At 34.6% G+C, this 17,660-nt stretch overlaps 1 protein-coding gene and 1 long non-coding RNA gene across 2 annotated transcripts in view; both read right to left on the reverse strand.

Moving 5' to 3' along the window:
• Window positions 1–17,660, reverse strand: part of galene — a 758,695-nt gene that overhangs the window by 505,001 nt on the left and 236,034 nt on the right. The gene's annotated exons all lie outside the window — the stretch shown is intronic.
• LOC138711775 (uncharacterized) lies at window positions 4,742–9,929 on the reverse strand. Its single transcript, XR_011335449.1, has 4 exons — window positions 9,399–9,929; window positions 9,042–9,292; window positions 8,220–8,779; window positions 4,742–7,976 (listed from the first exon to the last, which is right to left on the reverse strand). It is a non-coding gene; the product is annotated as an uncharacterized lncRNA (long non-coding RNA).

Raw genomic sequence — 17,660 nt, forward strand, 5'->3', positions numbered from 1 at the left:
CCTTCTTTGTCACTATTAGAAGCAAGACTGCGAACATCAATACATTTATACATATTTTACTACCTGGAGGAAACAACTTTTTTATCATCTCTTCAAAAATATTTTCAACATCAATGGCAACCCGTCATATGTCCAGATGGAACAAACTTTTCCGTTCTTTGACAAAAAATACCGAGAATTCCAATTGGCAACTAAATTCATTGTCAGACTGCTTTCACACACATCTACCCCGCTCTTCCACAAACTCAAGCTTTTATCCGAAATAGCACAGGCTCAACTGGCAAACGGTTTCACTCAAAATATCCTGCTTTTAAAAATTTTTTGAGCTTACTTACTACAACCAAACATCTACAAAACCCCTATTTTTCTTCGCTACCTTATAGACCAGCAAGAAATAGACGCCTCAATAGTTGACACATCTTTTACACCACAAACAACCCATTGTATCCCCCAAGAATGGGAGGAATATCTCAAAACTTTTTCTCCAGGTCCCGAAATCAAGCACATATACTTCACGGATGGATCTAAGAAACAGGAGCTTGTTGGAGCAGCCTATTACAATTCCAGTAACAATTACCTCAAGGGCATCCGACTGCACAATAACACATCACTCTTCAATGCTGAGATCCTGGCTATGTATACTGCTCTGAAGGACATTCAAAAATATAAATATTCGCAATCAATCATATGCACGGACAGTAAATGCACTTTACAAGCTTTACTTAAACCTTACTCAGATACCAAACAAAATATAAATATATATCATCTTTTTAAAATCACTTACTTACAAACAACTTAAAAATGGCTTTTAAGGAACCCGAAGGTTCATTGCCGCCCTCACATAAGCCCGCCATCGGTCCCTATCCTGTGCAAGATTAATCCAGTCTCTATCATCATACGCCACCTCCCTCAAATCCATTTTAATATTATCCTCCCATCTACGTCTCGGCCTCCCTAAAGGTCTTTTTCTCTCCAGCCTCCCAACTAACACTCTCTATGCATTTCTGGATTAGCCCATACGTGCTACATGCCCTGCCCATCTCAAACGTCTGGATTTTAAGTTCCTAATTATGTCAGGTGAAGAATACAATGCGTGCAGTTCTGTGTTGTGTAACTTTCTCCATTCTCCTGTAACTTCATCCCGCTTAGCCCCAAATATTTTCCTAAGCACCTTATTCTCAAACACCCTTAACCTATGTTCCTCTCTCAGAGTGAGAGTCCAAGTTTCACAATCATACAGAACAACCGGTAATATAACTGTTTTATAAATTCTAACTTTCAGATTTTTGGACAGCAGACTGGATGATAAGAGCTTCTCAACCGAATAATAACACGCATTTCCCATATTTATTCTGCGTTTAATTTCCTCCTGAGTGTCATTTATATTTGTTACTGTTGCTCCAAGATATTTGAATTTTTCCACCTCTTCGAAGGATAAATCTCCAATTTTTATATTTCCATTTCGTACAATATTCTGGTCACGAGACATAATCATATACTTTGTCTTTTCGGGATTTACTTCCAAACCGATCGCTTTACTTGCTTCAAGTAAAATTTCCGTGTTTTCCCTAACTGTTTGTGTATTTTCTCCTAACATATTCACGTCATCTGCATAGACAAGAAGCTGATGTAACCTGTTCAATTCCAAACCCTGCCTGTTATCCTGAACTTTTCTAATGGCATATTCTAGAGCGAAGTTAAAAAGTAAAAAATCACTTATTAATAAAATGAGACAATCACAAATGAGTTTGCAGTTTCTTCGGATACCCGGTCACAAAGGCATTAGAGGCAATGAGAAAGTCGACCAACTAGCACAACTAGCCACATCATTCCCAAATGCCGCAACCAATTTTCTGCTTACTTCACAAGATTTGGGACGCCATTTTTTATCTTATCCTATGGAAGGATGTCAAGAAGAGATCCATTATAAAGAGGAGGAGGATAAAATTCGAGTCATTAAAAACTTCACAACATCCTATTCAAAATTGCCTCGAAAAGCAATCGTCATGCACTGCCACCTGGTTATGGGAACTTTTGCAACTCCGCAATACCTTTTCAGCATTAAAAGACGTGCTAACAATTTATGTGAATGTGGTGAGATTGGGACCTTGAACCATATTTTTTTCGGATGCACATTTTTCCAAGCCAGCTAGTCAAAAATTATTATCAGAAATACATGACATACTACCTATTGAAGGCCCTTGGAGTATACATGATCTACTTAATCAACATTCCCACTCTATAACTAAATGTTTATTTAGATTTATCACTAGAACTAGGATGAAATGGTAACCAGTGGAATTGCCATTATTGCATATACTACGTGACTAACAGAAATTTATATTAAAGTCTTCTTGACACAGCAGCTCAACTAGGTTGGCAACAGTGTCGGTTAACCAGATGTGAAGTGAAGTGATGCTCATAGCAAATACCAGTACTTACTAAGTTACGAATTTCACTTAGCACTCTTGTAGGGAAATGCAGAATATGAAATAACTTCATTCTACAATAAAATATGAATTGTACATAAGTGTTCGCGTAGGCTTCCGCGGCTGGTGTACATGGTGTGTGGATAAGCTTCAGGGCTTCTACCGCGTTGTAAGGAGAAGGAGAACCTACGACCTATCACCGCAAGTACTCCCCCCATCGAGACTACTATATATATACGAGCTCGCAGACTATTTCCTTATCCAACAACTGCTCTGAAGATGACCACAACACAGCAGTCGAAACGTCAGCCACCAACACCAAGACAACGCAGTAGAAGCCCTGAAGCTTATCCACACACCATGAATTGTAGTTCTTTGTTTACTTGTTTCCTTGTTTGTTTATTTATTTTTAATTTTGCTCTTTAGCCCTTTTGTAAGGTTAAGTAGGTACTCAATTAAAAGTGAGTTACCACAGTTTTTTTTTCCATAATGAAGGATGGATTCCTTAGCAAAATAATTTCGCGTGAATATCTTTATGAAATTGTCATAGGAAATGGAAATTTTGTGCTCACACTAAAATATGTTTAAAATGTGACAGCATCATGCATTATACAAGTTGGTATTTAAATAAAATTGAACTATCGCTTTATGACCAAAAGATGTTAAAGCGAGTATAAATAACAGCGAGGGGGGGAAAAAAAATTGAACTTACAGTGTTTAATCCTTCTCGAGGCTTGTCCTTCCATAGAAACGGCAAAGTCTTGAATACAAATCGTGTATTCTGATATATTATATCGTCAGTTCCAATAAATGAAACTTTTGAAATAAATAATATGTAAAAACATGTATATAGGCCTACCAGTATTTAGATATGGTGGTAGTTTCCTTGTACCGGGTACTCGTTACATAGGTCGTTTTTATGTTAACACAGTGGCTTCTTTCTGGAAAGAATTTTAATAGTTCGTTACTAGATGTGATTCTAGTCAGTTTGTAATATATTTTTGGTCCAGGGCAAATATACATCTTTTATGATTATACAACAATGGCTGACTTAACAGCTTATGCAGCGAGTACCGGATACTAGGAAATTTCCAATAAAACGTTACAACATTACTTACTTACTCGCTTTTAATAGTTTGTTACTAGATGTGATTCTAGTCAGTTTGTAATATATGGTCCAGGGCAAATATACATCTTTTATGATTATACAACAATGGCTGACTTAACAGCTTATGCAGCGAGTACCGGGTACTAGGGAATTTCCATAAAACGTTACATTACTTACTTACTTACTCGCTTTTAAGGAACCCAGAGGTTCATTACCGCCCTCACATAAGCCCGCCATTGGTCACTATCCTGAGCAAGATTAATCCATTCTCTATCATCATATCCCACCTCCCTCAAATCCATTTTAATATTATCCTTCCATCTACGTCTCGGCCTTCCCAAAGGTCTTTTTCTCTCCAGCCTCCCAACTAACAATCTATATGCATTTCTGGATTCGCCCATACGTGCTACATGCCCTGCCCATCTCAAACGTCTGGATTTAATGTTCCTAATTATGTCACGTGAAGAATACAATGCGTGCAGTTCTGTGTTGTGTAACTTTCTCCATTCTCCTGTAACTTCATCCCTCTTAGCCCCAATTATTTTCCTAAGCACCTTATTCTCAAACACCCTTAACCTATGCTCCTCTCTCAAAGTGAGAGTCCAAGTTTCACAGCCATACAGAACAACCGTAATATAACTGTTTTATAAATTCTAACTTTCAGATTTTTTGACAGCAGACTGGATGATAAAAGCTTCTCAACTGAATAATAACAGGCATTTCCCATATTTATTCTATGTTTAATTTCCTTTAGTGAGGATCACGTAAGTTCAGTTCCCAAACAGCAAATATTTCCGCCTTGTCAGTGTTGCCAACTGTTACCAGATATCACCACATGTAGTAAAATCACGATCCTATGTACTGAATGACTTCTTTACTCACAGTACTTTACCTTAATGTTGGAAGGTTATTCTAAATAGTTTCAATAATAATGAGAAATGTATTGCTATGTTCTATTCTTTTATTCCTTTACATTATTATTAGTATTAGCATTAATAGGTTACTAGACGTAAATATACAACAAAGTATAGTATATAATATTCAAGAATCAAATCTGTTCCAAGACCAATTAAATTATTGTCACTTCACTTCAAAGATTCCAGCGTACATATACTGTACTTCCTAAAGGTAGATAAATTAATAACCAATTGACTTTTGGTTGGAATTCGAATGAACTTCTGATTATCTTTTGAAATTAGTAAGGAAATGTATAATACAACTAGGCTAAAACTGAAATAATAATAAATCAACTTAAAAAATTATTTTGGTCCTTAAAAGCCATAAGTAATTTCACTTCTAGATACCTTTTTAAAGATTTCATTTGTTTGTAAATTGCTTAATAATGCTACACTTACACTTATTATTTCTGCAACTCCACGTCTGTCATTGAAAAAATGTATGATACATAACTGTGAAGTCTCTTTTTGGCTCTTGTGTCCTAAATTTAAATAAGAAAAAACAAATGATTCAAGAAATGTGAGCTGGTGAAAATTAAATACTCAATTAATAAAATAATTACTACCAAAAGAATATTTTATTAATTCTATACAAAAGATGGATTACACAGAACAGATGGCCAGAAATCATAGATTTATACACAACATACAGCATGAAACGATCATCAAAAAATGCTTTTTGTACACAATAACATCTTTCAAACGAAGTGAAATAGCCAATAAGTTCAATAAATATTATGCTAATAAGTAATAACTACAATTAATAATTATCTACAAGCTGTAAAAGGGAATAAAATAGTATATTGTTGAAATTAGGGGGTTATGGTTTATTACGTGTATTTATAATTTTAATTACTTTTTCTACATTTAATTATATTTTAATTTCTATTAGATTAGTTGGTGGTGTGGTTGTTAGTTTTATCTGTGTACGTCAGACTATTAAGGAAAAACTGAAAGAAATATTAAATCTACTATCTACTTTATATAACAATATTTAATCAAGAACTGAATATTACTATTAATTTAATAACATAAGACCCAAAACATCTCCAAGTCCAGACAATACACATGCTGATTTTCTTAAACATGTTGGCAAACAAGCAAACTCACTACTTTTATCTTGTAATCTCATCTAAAATACAATATCTGTCTGGAGAAAATCTACCATAACATCAATTTTGAAAAGCAATTATTCAACTAATATCTTTTCGAGTTATCGACAGATACCACTTACTAGTATGATAGCCAAAATTATGGAAGAGATGATTTCATAGATTGAATTGGTTCCTGGAATCTAGTAACTAACTTTCATTTTATTGGGTTGACTTTAGAGAATTGCATTCAACAAATGGACAGATTTTAAATTTTAGTCAAGATATTAAAGATATTTTAAACAGAAAACAAAACAACTTAACAATTTTAATTTATTTTCAAGGATCATATGGCTCTGTAGATATAAATCACTTAAGAAATTGCAAACTTAGGGTGTCCATGATAAAGTGTTACACTGGGTCAGTGACTTGATTATTTGATTCATTGTCACAAATATGTAAATAGAGACAGATTCATCTGGGCTTCCCACATTGTTGTTTTCAGGAATACATTTTCCAATATTAATGTCGATGGTCTAACTAAAGAAATAGATCTTATGATAATCTCATCATTTGCAGATAATATGGTTGTCTAGAACAAAAAATCACAGTCTACAAATATTAATAAACTGAGCCAAAATCCCAACAGACTTTTTGACTCTACTTGGAGAACTCAAACTTGCTCAATTAAGGGAAACTTTACTAATAAAACACAATCCCAAGTTATTTCAAAATGAATAGTATATAAGTTAACTTTAACAGATGATGTTAAGAAATGTGATACTTCTCCAGACATTTTAAAAATCATTAGAAACGATAAATGATCTGGTCAGTGAGTGACTACATACAGTATTTTTTATAGATGGATCCTGTTTACCAAGCCATAGATGTAGTGGTGTTGTAGTACAATACCAGTATATTCCCTTTTACAGGGAATTATATTCAAACACTTGTTTGCCCCATTTTAACCGTGACAACGCTTTTTAGCATTTTAAACATTCCGGTTATTGTATTGTGTTTAGTGAAAGATTTTAGATAAGGGTGCAAATAGCCATAGTAGCTGACGCGCCCTTTTTAAACGCCACTAACTAACTAACTTCAAACACTGACTAATTTTGATAGTGAAAATTTAGATACACTTTTAAGCTTACAAAATCTCCAGTATCGACTTCATAAATCTGAGAAGGCTGTCATACTATCAGATTCAAAATCAGATGTTCTTGCTGCAGTAATGGACGTAACAGCATGAAATCTCAATATTTTACAGTGTTTTAATATTTTAAGCAAAATGGTCGAATTACATCGATGACTGGTACTTCCGTGGATCCATGAACTTTATGGAGTGGGAGGTAATGAGGTAGCTGAAAGGTAGCAAAATTACTGTAAGGTTATCTATACCTGCATCTTACCACACTGTTAAAAGAATAACAAGATCAGTACATGACAATGTGGTAACAAAAATCGGAATGATTCTAAAGCAAATGAAAAAATTGCAATAGGCCATCCGGCATCTGCTCCACGATGGAGGAAAATCGTCAGAAGAAACCAACTAATCAGACCAAATGGGGGATCCAAACTACCCTCGAGTGCAGCTCTGAATTTGCAGGCCAACGAGTCTACCGACTAAGCTACATTGGTGGCTCCACTAAAAATATGAAGTACATGGCACTCAGATTATTAAATTGACAAACCTAAACAATTATTCATCAGTTAAGCTATAAAATATAATACATAGCAAGCAAGTTAATTCAATTTAAAAGTATAAACAATTCAATCAGTTGAAATATATAGAAACTGATAATAAATATCATGCAAATTACTTCACATTACAAGCATAAACAATTCATCACTTGTGGTATACAGCCTACTATTTAATTTACAGCACATACAATTCATCAGTTAAGCTATAGACCTACAGTCTACTATTCAATTTACAGCATATATAATTCATCAATTAAGCGAAACAAAAATATAGTACAATACATAGTAAAAATAATACACCTAATTTAATAACTGAACTTCTATGAAAATCTACAGTGGCAGTACTCATATTATCACAGGCCATGATTGTCTCAAATATTTACAAAGAACTGATATTTCAGAATCTCCCCATGCCATTTCTGAAATCTCAATGAAGATATGGATCATTGTCTTGACTGTTTAACTTTACATAGCTTTCAATCATCTGGTTAAATATTGGAGTGCAAGATAACAAATGACATCAACTGCTGAACACTTGGTATCAATCAACCAACAACTTCATTACATTAAAGGGGAAAAAAAACTGAAAGAATTAATTGTATATAGACACAACACATAAGACAAGGCCGCTTCAGAACAGTAATTGGCAAGGCTCTGTTGTTTTAGGATTCTTATGTAGATTCAATTTCACCTGAAAGAAAAAAGTAGCATCTATAAGTAGTAGTAGTAGTAGTAGTAGTAGTAGTAGTAGTAAAGATAATAATAATAATAATAATAATAATAATAATAATAATAATAATAATAATGACTGTAAAGTATGGAAATTAATATTGCAATGTAATATCAAAAGGTGATTTCACACCATCAACTCTTATCATTTAGTACAACTCTTATCATTTAGTACAACAAATCTATTATATTCAGTTGCAATCACCAGTAGCTGTTCTTTCCTCCATTTTGTTGTTGGCTGATTTTTCACAAGTCTGCTATGATATGCAGCACTATCCATGACAATAACGCATTGCCCTAATGTTCTCAGGTCAACAACTGTGTTTGCACCCACTTCTCAACTACAGGGCTATTCATAGCACTATGGTAGTCCTGACTTTTCTTTCAATTGCATGAAAAAATTAAATCAGCACCTGCAATAAAAATTATACCTGGGCATATAATTACGTCACATGAATTCACAGCATTTAAATAAAGAAAATAAAACATAACATAACATAACATGACATGACATGAGATCCTCTTTGGTGAAAGGCTTTCCCACGTTTTTATTTAGTCACCAATTTTTATATTTTTGTACCCTGATTTAAAAAATTACTCTTGCCAAATTTATGTAAAATATAAATCAATATAACTTACCGAGTATAAATCCACCTTTCGTTCCGGCATCTAATCTTCCACCCTCATTTGTTGGTCTATGAATAACACCATTCATGTCACTGGAAACTTCACCTGGTTTATTTCATGAATAAGTGGGTGATCATACTTAAAAAAACAGAGAGAGAAAAGCAATTCACATTGACACTCTAAGAGACACAAAAATTTTAAAGACAGGAAAACCGTTCAAGAATTTTATAACTAACCTCTAGTTATAATATGAAACTATTAATTGCAAAACATGTTGTTCCCACCTGAATTCATTACTAGTAGCCTATATTAATTGCAATTTCATATTCCACATAAGTGTTAATCTATTTGTTAGTAAAAAATTCAATCACTCAATGTCTCACAATACATTGAAATTTACCATTCATAAAAATCCAAGTCTCATCCAAGAATACTACGGGTTTAGGGTTCTCATGCTCCACATTTCTTATATATTCTCTTAAAAACGAATAACATCACTTTCTCATACATGTGTATAAGGATCCCCTTTGCTCCATAGAAATTTCATCTCTTTCAAAATTTTTTTCACCGATGATAAGGATACTCTAAATAAATATGTTTCATAATCATCATTCATATGTTCCAGAACTTTTGCTGCTGTTAGTACTTCCCCTGTAACAGTAAATGAAAATTATGCCATATTTTTATACATAGGCCTATGACTAATATCAGAATTACATTGCATAAATCAACACAATAATTCCTGTAACTTCCCTACCTTTATGTAACTTGTCATAAATAAATCTCGCAATTGCATCTTTCGTAAAATCATCAGCATCAGTCACTGGATGTTTACGTAGTCTATGTTTTCCTGGTGTCACGAGTGGGGTCCCCTTGTGTGAATTTATCACTTTCGTGGCTGTAGTTAAGCCAAGCTGTAATAACAAACAATAACATAATACTTCTAAAAATTGTTATATCATAAAATTCATGCATAATACCAACATTTACAGCTATATGAATAGAAAATGATCAACATGTTAGGTTGGGTCTACGATAGGTTTAAGTAGGCTAATATTTAGGTAATTCTCCAGAAAAGCTACACCAAAGAAGGCATAATTTTATTTTGTTTAATTGATTTCTGTGATATTTACATAGTGATGAACACGTGGTTTTAGTGCACAGCCACAAATACTTTCAGCACAAAAATCCTTTGACACTTACCTGTATATTCTAATGCATTGTTGTAGTCCCTCCCTCAAACTTGTTACTAATTACCAATATAACATGCGAGAGGTCCAGGACGAAGAGAAATGGTTAGTTTCCCAGTAGTGCGTCCTCGTCCTCTCGAGTGTTATATCTTAACAAGTACTTTGGGTGGGGTAGCTTTTCTGAAGAAACACCATATTTAATATTACTTAGACCAGTCATGAATAAATTATTCAGCCAGAGTCAACGTTCCTATGCTTTATAGAGTATGTTATATAGTTATTATATAAAACTGAATTATTTTTAAGCACCATAACAGGCCAACATTCATGTAATATTTGCTGCAATATCAAGTTAATAATTACAATATGACTTGTATTTTCTTCGGCCGATGTGGCATGTAAATTGTGATCTGAACGGTTAATTTAATACCAAAAGAGAAAACTGGAAATTTACTTTCGTGCTGTTTGATTACTTGTTCGTCTAATTTGTAAATGTATTTAAGCTATCACCTACTGCAGTATTACAGTATCTTAAATGTATTTAGTTTGGCAATATGAAAATCACTGACTTGATTAAACATTAGGCCTAACCTAAAAATTTGTTTTGTTTGACCACAATCATGAAATTATTAGTGCAAACTCCTAAAACTGAATACCACTTTGAAATGTATGCTTAACAATACTTACTCCTAATAATTGTCCTATTCTGGTTGTAATTGCTGTCTCCGTTAGCATAATTCCTTCTTCATTATCTTCTTTCTTCAACTCATTATACACGTGAACTACAGATTTCTGAAGCGTACTCTGAATGCCACACATTTTCTTCCTTGGAGGAGTCACTGCAACACTATTTCATTTTTTTGACATAGTAATAAAAATCTAAACACGAAAGAAATTCATTAAAATTTGAAATAATATTTCTATCCATTACCCACGTGCATTATCACGCCCAAGTATATTATATTCATTCGTACTTATCTGACTATTCTTGAATTATAACCACAACGCAACACATAACATAACTATTATGTATTAATATTAATACTAATATTAATTAATTATTAATAAGTTCGAATTTCACTATCTTCCAGTAACCGGCTGAGAAATCTAGTACAATTTTAATTTCATGGAACTCCAGTACCGGCAAATATTGTCGATATTGTCAGCTGCCAACATACCGGTTACAAAATCACTACCATTTATAGTATTTGTCAGTATCGAAATTCGAAACGAAGTTGGCAAAAGAAAATTCAACCTTCAAACTAGAAAATCACCATAATCCACTAGCATTTGTAGTAATGGGGGAAAAATGGTTAGGTTTCACCCTTAGGGTATCAAGTTACCTGGTCTTCCCTTATATCATTTATATTTGTTACTGTTGCTCCAAGACATTTGAACTTCTCCACCTCTTCAAAAGATAAATTTCCAATTTTTATATTTCCATTCGTACAATATTCTCGTCACGAGACATAATCATATACTTTGTCTTTTCGGGATTTGCTTCCAAACCTATCCTTTACTTGCTTCCAGTAAAATTTCCGTGTTTTCCCTAATCATTTGTGGATTTTCTCCTAACATATTCACGTCATCCGCATAGACAAGCAGCTGATGTAACCCGTTCAATTCCAAACCCTCTCTGTTATCCTGGACTTTCCTAATGGCATACTCTAGAGCAGCAGTTCCCAAAGTGTGCTCCGCGGAGCCCTTGGAGCTCCGCAAGTGAGTCTCAGGGAATCCGACCGCGGCAGTTATGAAAATGACAAAAATTTCTGCTTTCATCTAGTCTCTAGTGCGAAAAACGTAAACCACTTCCATCAAGCGAAAAGTACTTTCTCAGAAAGTACTTTGATATCTTCTTGCTAGATAGAAACAGCAATAATAGATCTACTAGAGTCATTAGCCATCAACCATTGCTCAATCAAAGGGGGATAATAACAGCCTTACTTTCGAAGAAGGTAGTCCGAATTCATTGGGATTGAGTTCAGAATATGCTGCACATGATCCTGCTTCAGAGTTTACGATGCCTAGTGTAGAGGTACCGAAAGGAAGCAAAAAACTAAAATATTGTGATTCACTTTTGGATATGGGATTCACTGATGGACGTCCACAGTGTGTGAAATGTAACAAAGTTTTGCCGAATAGTTCTATGTTACCTGCCAAGCTTAGACAGCATTTCGAAACTCATCCTGACTTCACAAATAAAACTGCAGATTGCTTCAAAAGAAAATGGGACAAAAATTTTATCTCGTGTAAAGACAAATAACTATAAAGCACTGGAAGCGTCGTACTTGGTTAGTCATGACCAGGGTCTTACTGGTAAACCTCGTACCCTTGCCGAAATTCTTATAAAACCACTCTTAGTGAAGGTAGTGGAGTGCATGGTGGACGAAAAACTACAAACTTGATCTCCAGCATACCCTTATCAAATAACACTGTGCCTACTTGGATCCAGGATCTATCAAATGATGTTAAAAATACCATAATTTCCCGTGTCAGTCAAACGAAATTTTTGCTACAACTTGGTGACACCACGGACGTTGCCGGATTAGCTGTGCTAATGACATTAGGCGGTACAAATTTTCAGGTTCTTTTCATGAAGATATTTTGTTTTGCAAGCCATTGCCATCCTCTACAAGCGGTACTGAATTTTTTTCCCTGATAGATGTCTTCATTGAAAACTCGACACCATGGTATTATTATGATGTACCGAAGTAGTACATCATAATAATATGATATGCGTAAGTAACCACTTATTGATTCAAGACAGCGCTGATCATGTCGGATCCTGGTCAATTAGTCACTCGTAATGAGAGCACCTCTGTACATAGTGCATTGGATATTATGCCACTGTCACATATTCTGTGACACAGTACATGAGGGTAGGCACCAAAGGTAAAACTGAGAGACAGAACTTAAACTGAGGGGATTCGATCTAGTATCGGAACTGGAATCCAGTGTGGCTTAGTGGATAAAGTGTCAGCACGTAGAGCTGAAAACCCGGGTTCGAGTCCTTGTGCTGAAGAGAATTTTCTTCTGTTCTATCCTCCTTCATCAATACCATGAGACAATTGCACAGATGAAGCAAAGACCATAGTAGGTCCTGTTGCTGGCACTGTTACAAGGATCAAGAAAGTTTTAAAAAACTGTACAAGTAGTCATTGTGTACTACACCGACACGCCCTCGCAAAAAAAAAAAAAAAAAAAAAAAAAACATTATTAAAGCAAGTACTAGACAACGTCGCCTAAATTATCAACTTTGTTAAGGCACGACCTTTGCAGTGTAGGCTACTCAAAATTATGTATGAAGATATGGGAAGTACACACAAGTCATTGTTATTAGTTATTTATTACACACAGAGGTGCGGTGGTTGTTGCTTGATAAGCGTTATCTTCACTTTTGAATGATCAAAAGAGTTTGCTAGCAGATTATTTTAATGATTAGGAATGGTTGTGCAAATTATGTTACTTGGCACACATTTTTTAAAAAATTAACGAATTCAGCAATCCATACAAGGGGAACAGAAGACTATATTCAATGCTAATGACAAAATTGCCGCACTGAAGAAAAAAATAACGTTCTACATGGAAAGAGTCTAGAATAGGATGACATGTTTCTCATTGACTTCAAACTTTATGGAAGAAAATAACATAAAATGAATAACTCATTCATAGCAATAATAAAGAACACCATGATAATTTGCTTCAAAATATGAATTCATACTTTCCAAGGGACACTCAGGAAACGATTCGAAACAAATATGAGTGGATTGTAGATCCATTTTCAGTGAAGTCAAAACCAGCAGCCCTCACTGCAGCAAGAATATGAGGTCCTTATAGACATGGTTTCGGACGGCCACTGTCAGGCATCATTTCAAAGCAAACCACTTCCCGAATTTTGGGCTGTTAGGGGAAGATCATTCCATATTAAGTTCAAAAGCTAAATTATTTGGATGCAGAAGACGATATGCGTTTTCAACTGACTTCTGTGACACCAGACATTGACAAACTCTGTCGTAAGAAACAGGCACATTCTTCACATTAATTCAGGTATAAATGTAACATTTTCTAAATATCTTAACTACCGGTACTACTTATAATTATCATTTTATAGATTTAAATAATATTGTCTCCAGTTCGTTTTTACTATTGTTTCCTTTATATATATATATATATATATATATATATATATATATATATATATATATATATACCTTATTATTCATACTTCCATATATATATCATGTGTATTATGCTTCATAGAACATATACAGACAGAACTAAACACCAAACATTTCTTGGGGCTCCACGAGAAAATTTTGCTTCAAAAAGCGCTCTGTGGCTCAAAAAGTTTGGGAACCGCTGCTCTAGAGCAAAGTTAAAAAGTAAAGGTGATAGTGCATCTCCTTGCTTTAGCCCACAGTGAATTACGACATTAGTATCTAAATAAAACTATTACATTATGTTTTGTGCAATATTAAAATGCTTGATAATATCGTATTGTCAGTGTTCTTTCATCCTGTGTAATATGAAGTTACGACGTGTATCGTACAAAGTTTTATCCGCTTTGATAAAAAAAAATTTAATGTAAAGTTGGATATTGTCTAAATGTAAAATTTTTATGGCCAGCTATATACATTTGCTTTGTAGGTGATCAATTCATATAGAGGGCCATGTACAAGAAACATTTGAAGAATGTTAGTATTGTCGGTATTGTCACCATGACTATTTATAAATATAAGTGTCAATGGTATTGCATTAACAGCTGTACTGATTTATTAATTCCAACAAAATCGCGACAGAGGTATGAAGAGGGATATAAGAAGTTTGAAGAGTGGTGTAAAAAAAAAAGTAGAGAATATTTCTGAAAAGTTTATGCTGGAATATTTTTCAATGAAAAGTGAAAAGAAGAAATCAAGTTTTCTGTGGATTCATTATTCTATGCTGCGGTGTACGATATCACTGAAGAAAAACGTGGAAATTAGTAAGTAGACACAATAATTGTTAGCTTTTTAAAGCAAAAAAGTGAATTGTGCAAATGTTAGCATTAATGTGTATAACAAATAAAAAGCTTACAAGGACAAGGATCCCGCTGATCCAAAGTTGCACTCGGGCATGGGTTCGATTCCAGCTTGTACTCATTACTGGTGGTTTTTTCCAAGGTTTTCTCCAACCATAAGGCGAATGCGAATGTCAGGTAATCCATGGCGAACCCTCGGCCTCATCTTGCCAAATACCATTATGCTATTACCAATACAATCGATGCCAAATATCCTAGTAGTTAATACAGGGTCCTTAAATAACTAACTAAAAAAATTGCAGAGAGCAATCAGAGTAGTCTAATAAAGCATTAATGGTTGAAGTGTTGATAAAAATTTTTTAGTGGTGGTGGTAGCAGTATGTGTAAGAAAAGTAAATAGTTGGTGTACTATGGTTGATGTTTAAGAAAGTTCGAAGTTAATATAGTGCTAATAGTACCTCCCTCATGCCAATAACTCTGCTACAGAAAAGAATAATACAATTATGCTTTAATAAACTCTTGATTACCCTTCAGAACTGTTGCATTTAAAGTACGTGACTTCCATCAAATTTATAACAATGTATTATTGAATTTCGTACATAAAAACCGAAATATATTTAATTTATATTCACATAAATATAAAATCAAAAGATCAGAAAACATACCGAGGGTGCCAAAAAATGTACACACTCTTCAATAGCTCATAAGTAACTCACTTTTTAATATTTTTTTAAGTGTGACCACTTAAAATAATGGCTGAAGTCAGACTAAACTTTGAGGAAATAAAATTCATTCTGAAGTGCTACTGGAAGACTGAGAACATAAGTGAAGTGCAAAGACGGTTTAGAATGGAGTTTCAGCAGATTCACCAACGCGACTCACAATTGCTCATTTGCGAGATAAGTTTGAAGATGAAGAAACTGTTCACAATGTCCATAAGAACAATTCCGGAAGACCACGAACATCCACCAGCCCCACAAGAGAAAGAGAAGTCATCGAAAGGTTTCAGCAATCTCCTAGAAAATCTGTTCGGCAAGCGGCTTGTGAGACAGAACTTTCAAAATCGAGTGTCCATCATGTTTTCAAGCGTGCTCAATGGAAAAGTTTTATTCCTAGATTAGTCCACGCTCTCTGAAGATGATCATGACCGGAGAATTGAATTTTGTGGGTGGTAACTTACCAAGCAAAATGTGCGTAGGACAATCAATTTCCATACAAGATTGTTTGGAGTGATGAGGCCACGTTTAAATTAAATGGCTCAATTAATCGTCACAATTGCACCTACTGGGTATCTAACAATTCTCATGTGACAGTGGAACACCATGTGAACTTACCACAGCGTGGTGTGGTTTGTCAGCATTTGGTTTAATTGGATCTTTCTTTTTTGGTGGTATCGTGACTGGTGCAATTTACCTCAACTTGCTAAAGGAATCCGCCATGCCATGCATCGAAGAGACGTTTAGGAATGAAGAATGGTACTTCCAGTAGGATGGAGCATTTCCTCACTACCATGCGACGTGAGGGCCTATCTTAACGGCCACCTGTAGAACAGATGGATAGGATGAAGAGGTAGTACCGAGTACTCCCCTCGCTTACCGGATTAGACTCCGATGGATTTTTTTCTGTAGGGACATGTCAAGCATAATGTTTATAGCACAAAACCAGCTACAATCGATGAGTTGAGAGCAGCCATTGAAAGAGAATGTGCCCAAATACCAATCGAAATGATTAGCAATGTTTTGGATTCCATCGGTCAGCGTATCAGCTGTGCGAGGACCATAATGACCAACAATTTGAACACTTTCAATAAATGACTGGTTTCTACATTGGTTTACATTATTTTTAACTTTGAAACTTTTCTGTATCATAATAATTCTTAATGTTTTAGTCATTGAAAGAGTGTACCGGTATACATATTTTTGGCACCCTCTGTAACTTATATTGTGCTTGACAGAACCTAAATGTATCACAGCTGTAGTATATAATCATAGTAGCAACTTCGGTCCAAGGCTTTATAACATGATAACTTAATAGCTAAATTCCCAAATATACAATTTACTAATGCTCCTTATTTAAAAAAAAAAATCAATTAAAAATTCCTGTTTAGAGAGAAAATTTAAAGTTCAATTATTGTGATATGTGTTTTCTTCTTCTTTTTTCTTTTTCTTTTTTCACTTTTTACTCTGTTATTTAATAAACTATCTTAACATTATGTGGAATGCCCTCTGAGCACGAGTATGGAACTTACTCTTTCTGGGGATGTTAGAATGTTTTTATATAAAAAAAGCAATATGTATCTTTGTTCTATGAGGGCTATTCATAAAGTAGCCATTTATTTCTTACAAACCTGTGAATGACGTTACAGATTTGGGTTACAATACATTTGAAATTATACACTCTAATTTATTTTTCCACACAGTTATCAGTCACATTGAGACACTTGTCGTAGCATTTGACGAGCTTTGAAATTCCGCAATTGTAGAATTCGGCCAACCTACAACTCTGGTTTTCAACTCTTCGTCATTGTCAAAGCGCTTCGAGCCAAGCCACGTTTTCATGTGCATGAAGAGATGGTAATCACTAGACGTCAAATCTGGGCTATAGGGAGGGTGATCCAATACTTCCCAGTTGAACTCTTGCAGTTTGGTCACAGTATGACACGCTGTATGCAGCCGGGCGTTGTCATGCAGGAAAATCACCCCAGAGCTCAACATGCCACGATGTTTGTTTTGAATGGCCCTCTTCAAGTTTGTTAGTGTGTTACAGTAACACTCAGCGTTAATTGTGGCATTCCTCTCCAAGAAATCCACTA

Source organism: Periplaneta americana, chromosome 13 (assembly GCF_040183065.1).
Source record: "Periplaneta americana isolate PAMFEO1 chromosome 13, P.americana_PAMFEO1_priV1, whole genome shotgun sequence".
NCBI lineage: Eukaryota > Metazoa > Arthropoda > Insecta > Blattodea > Blattidae > Periplaneta > Periplaneta americana.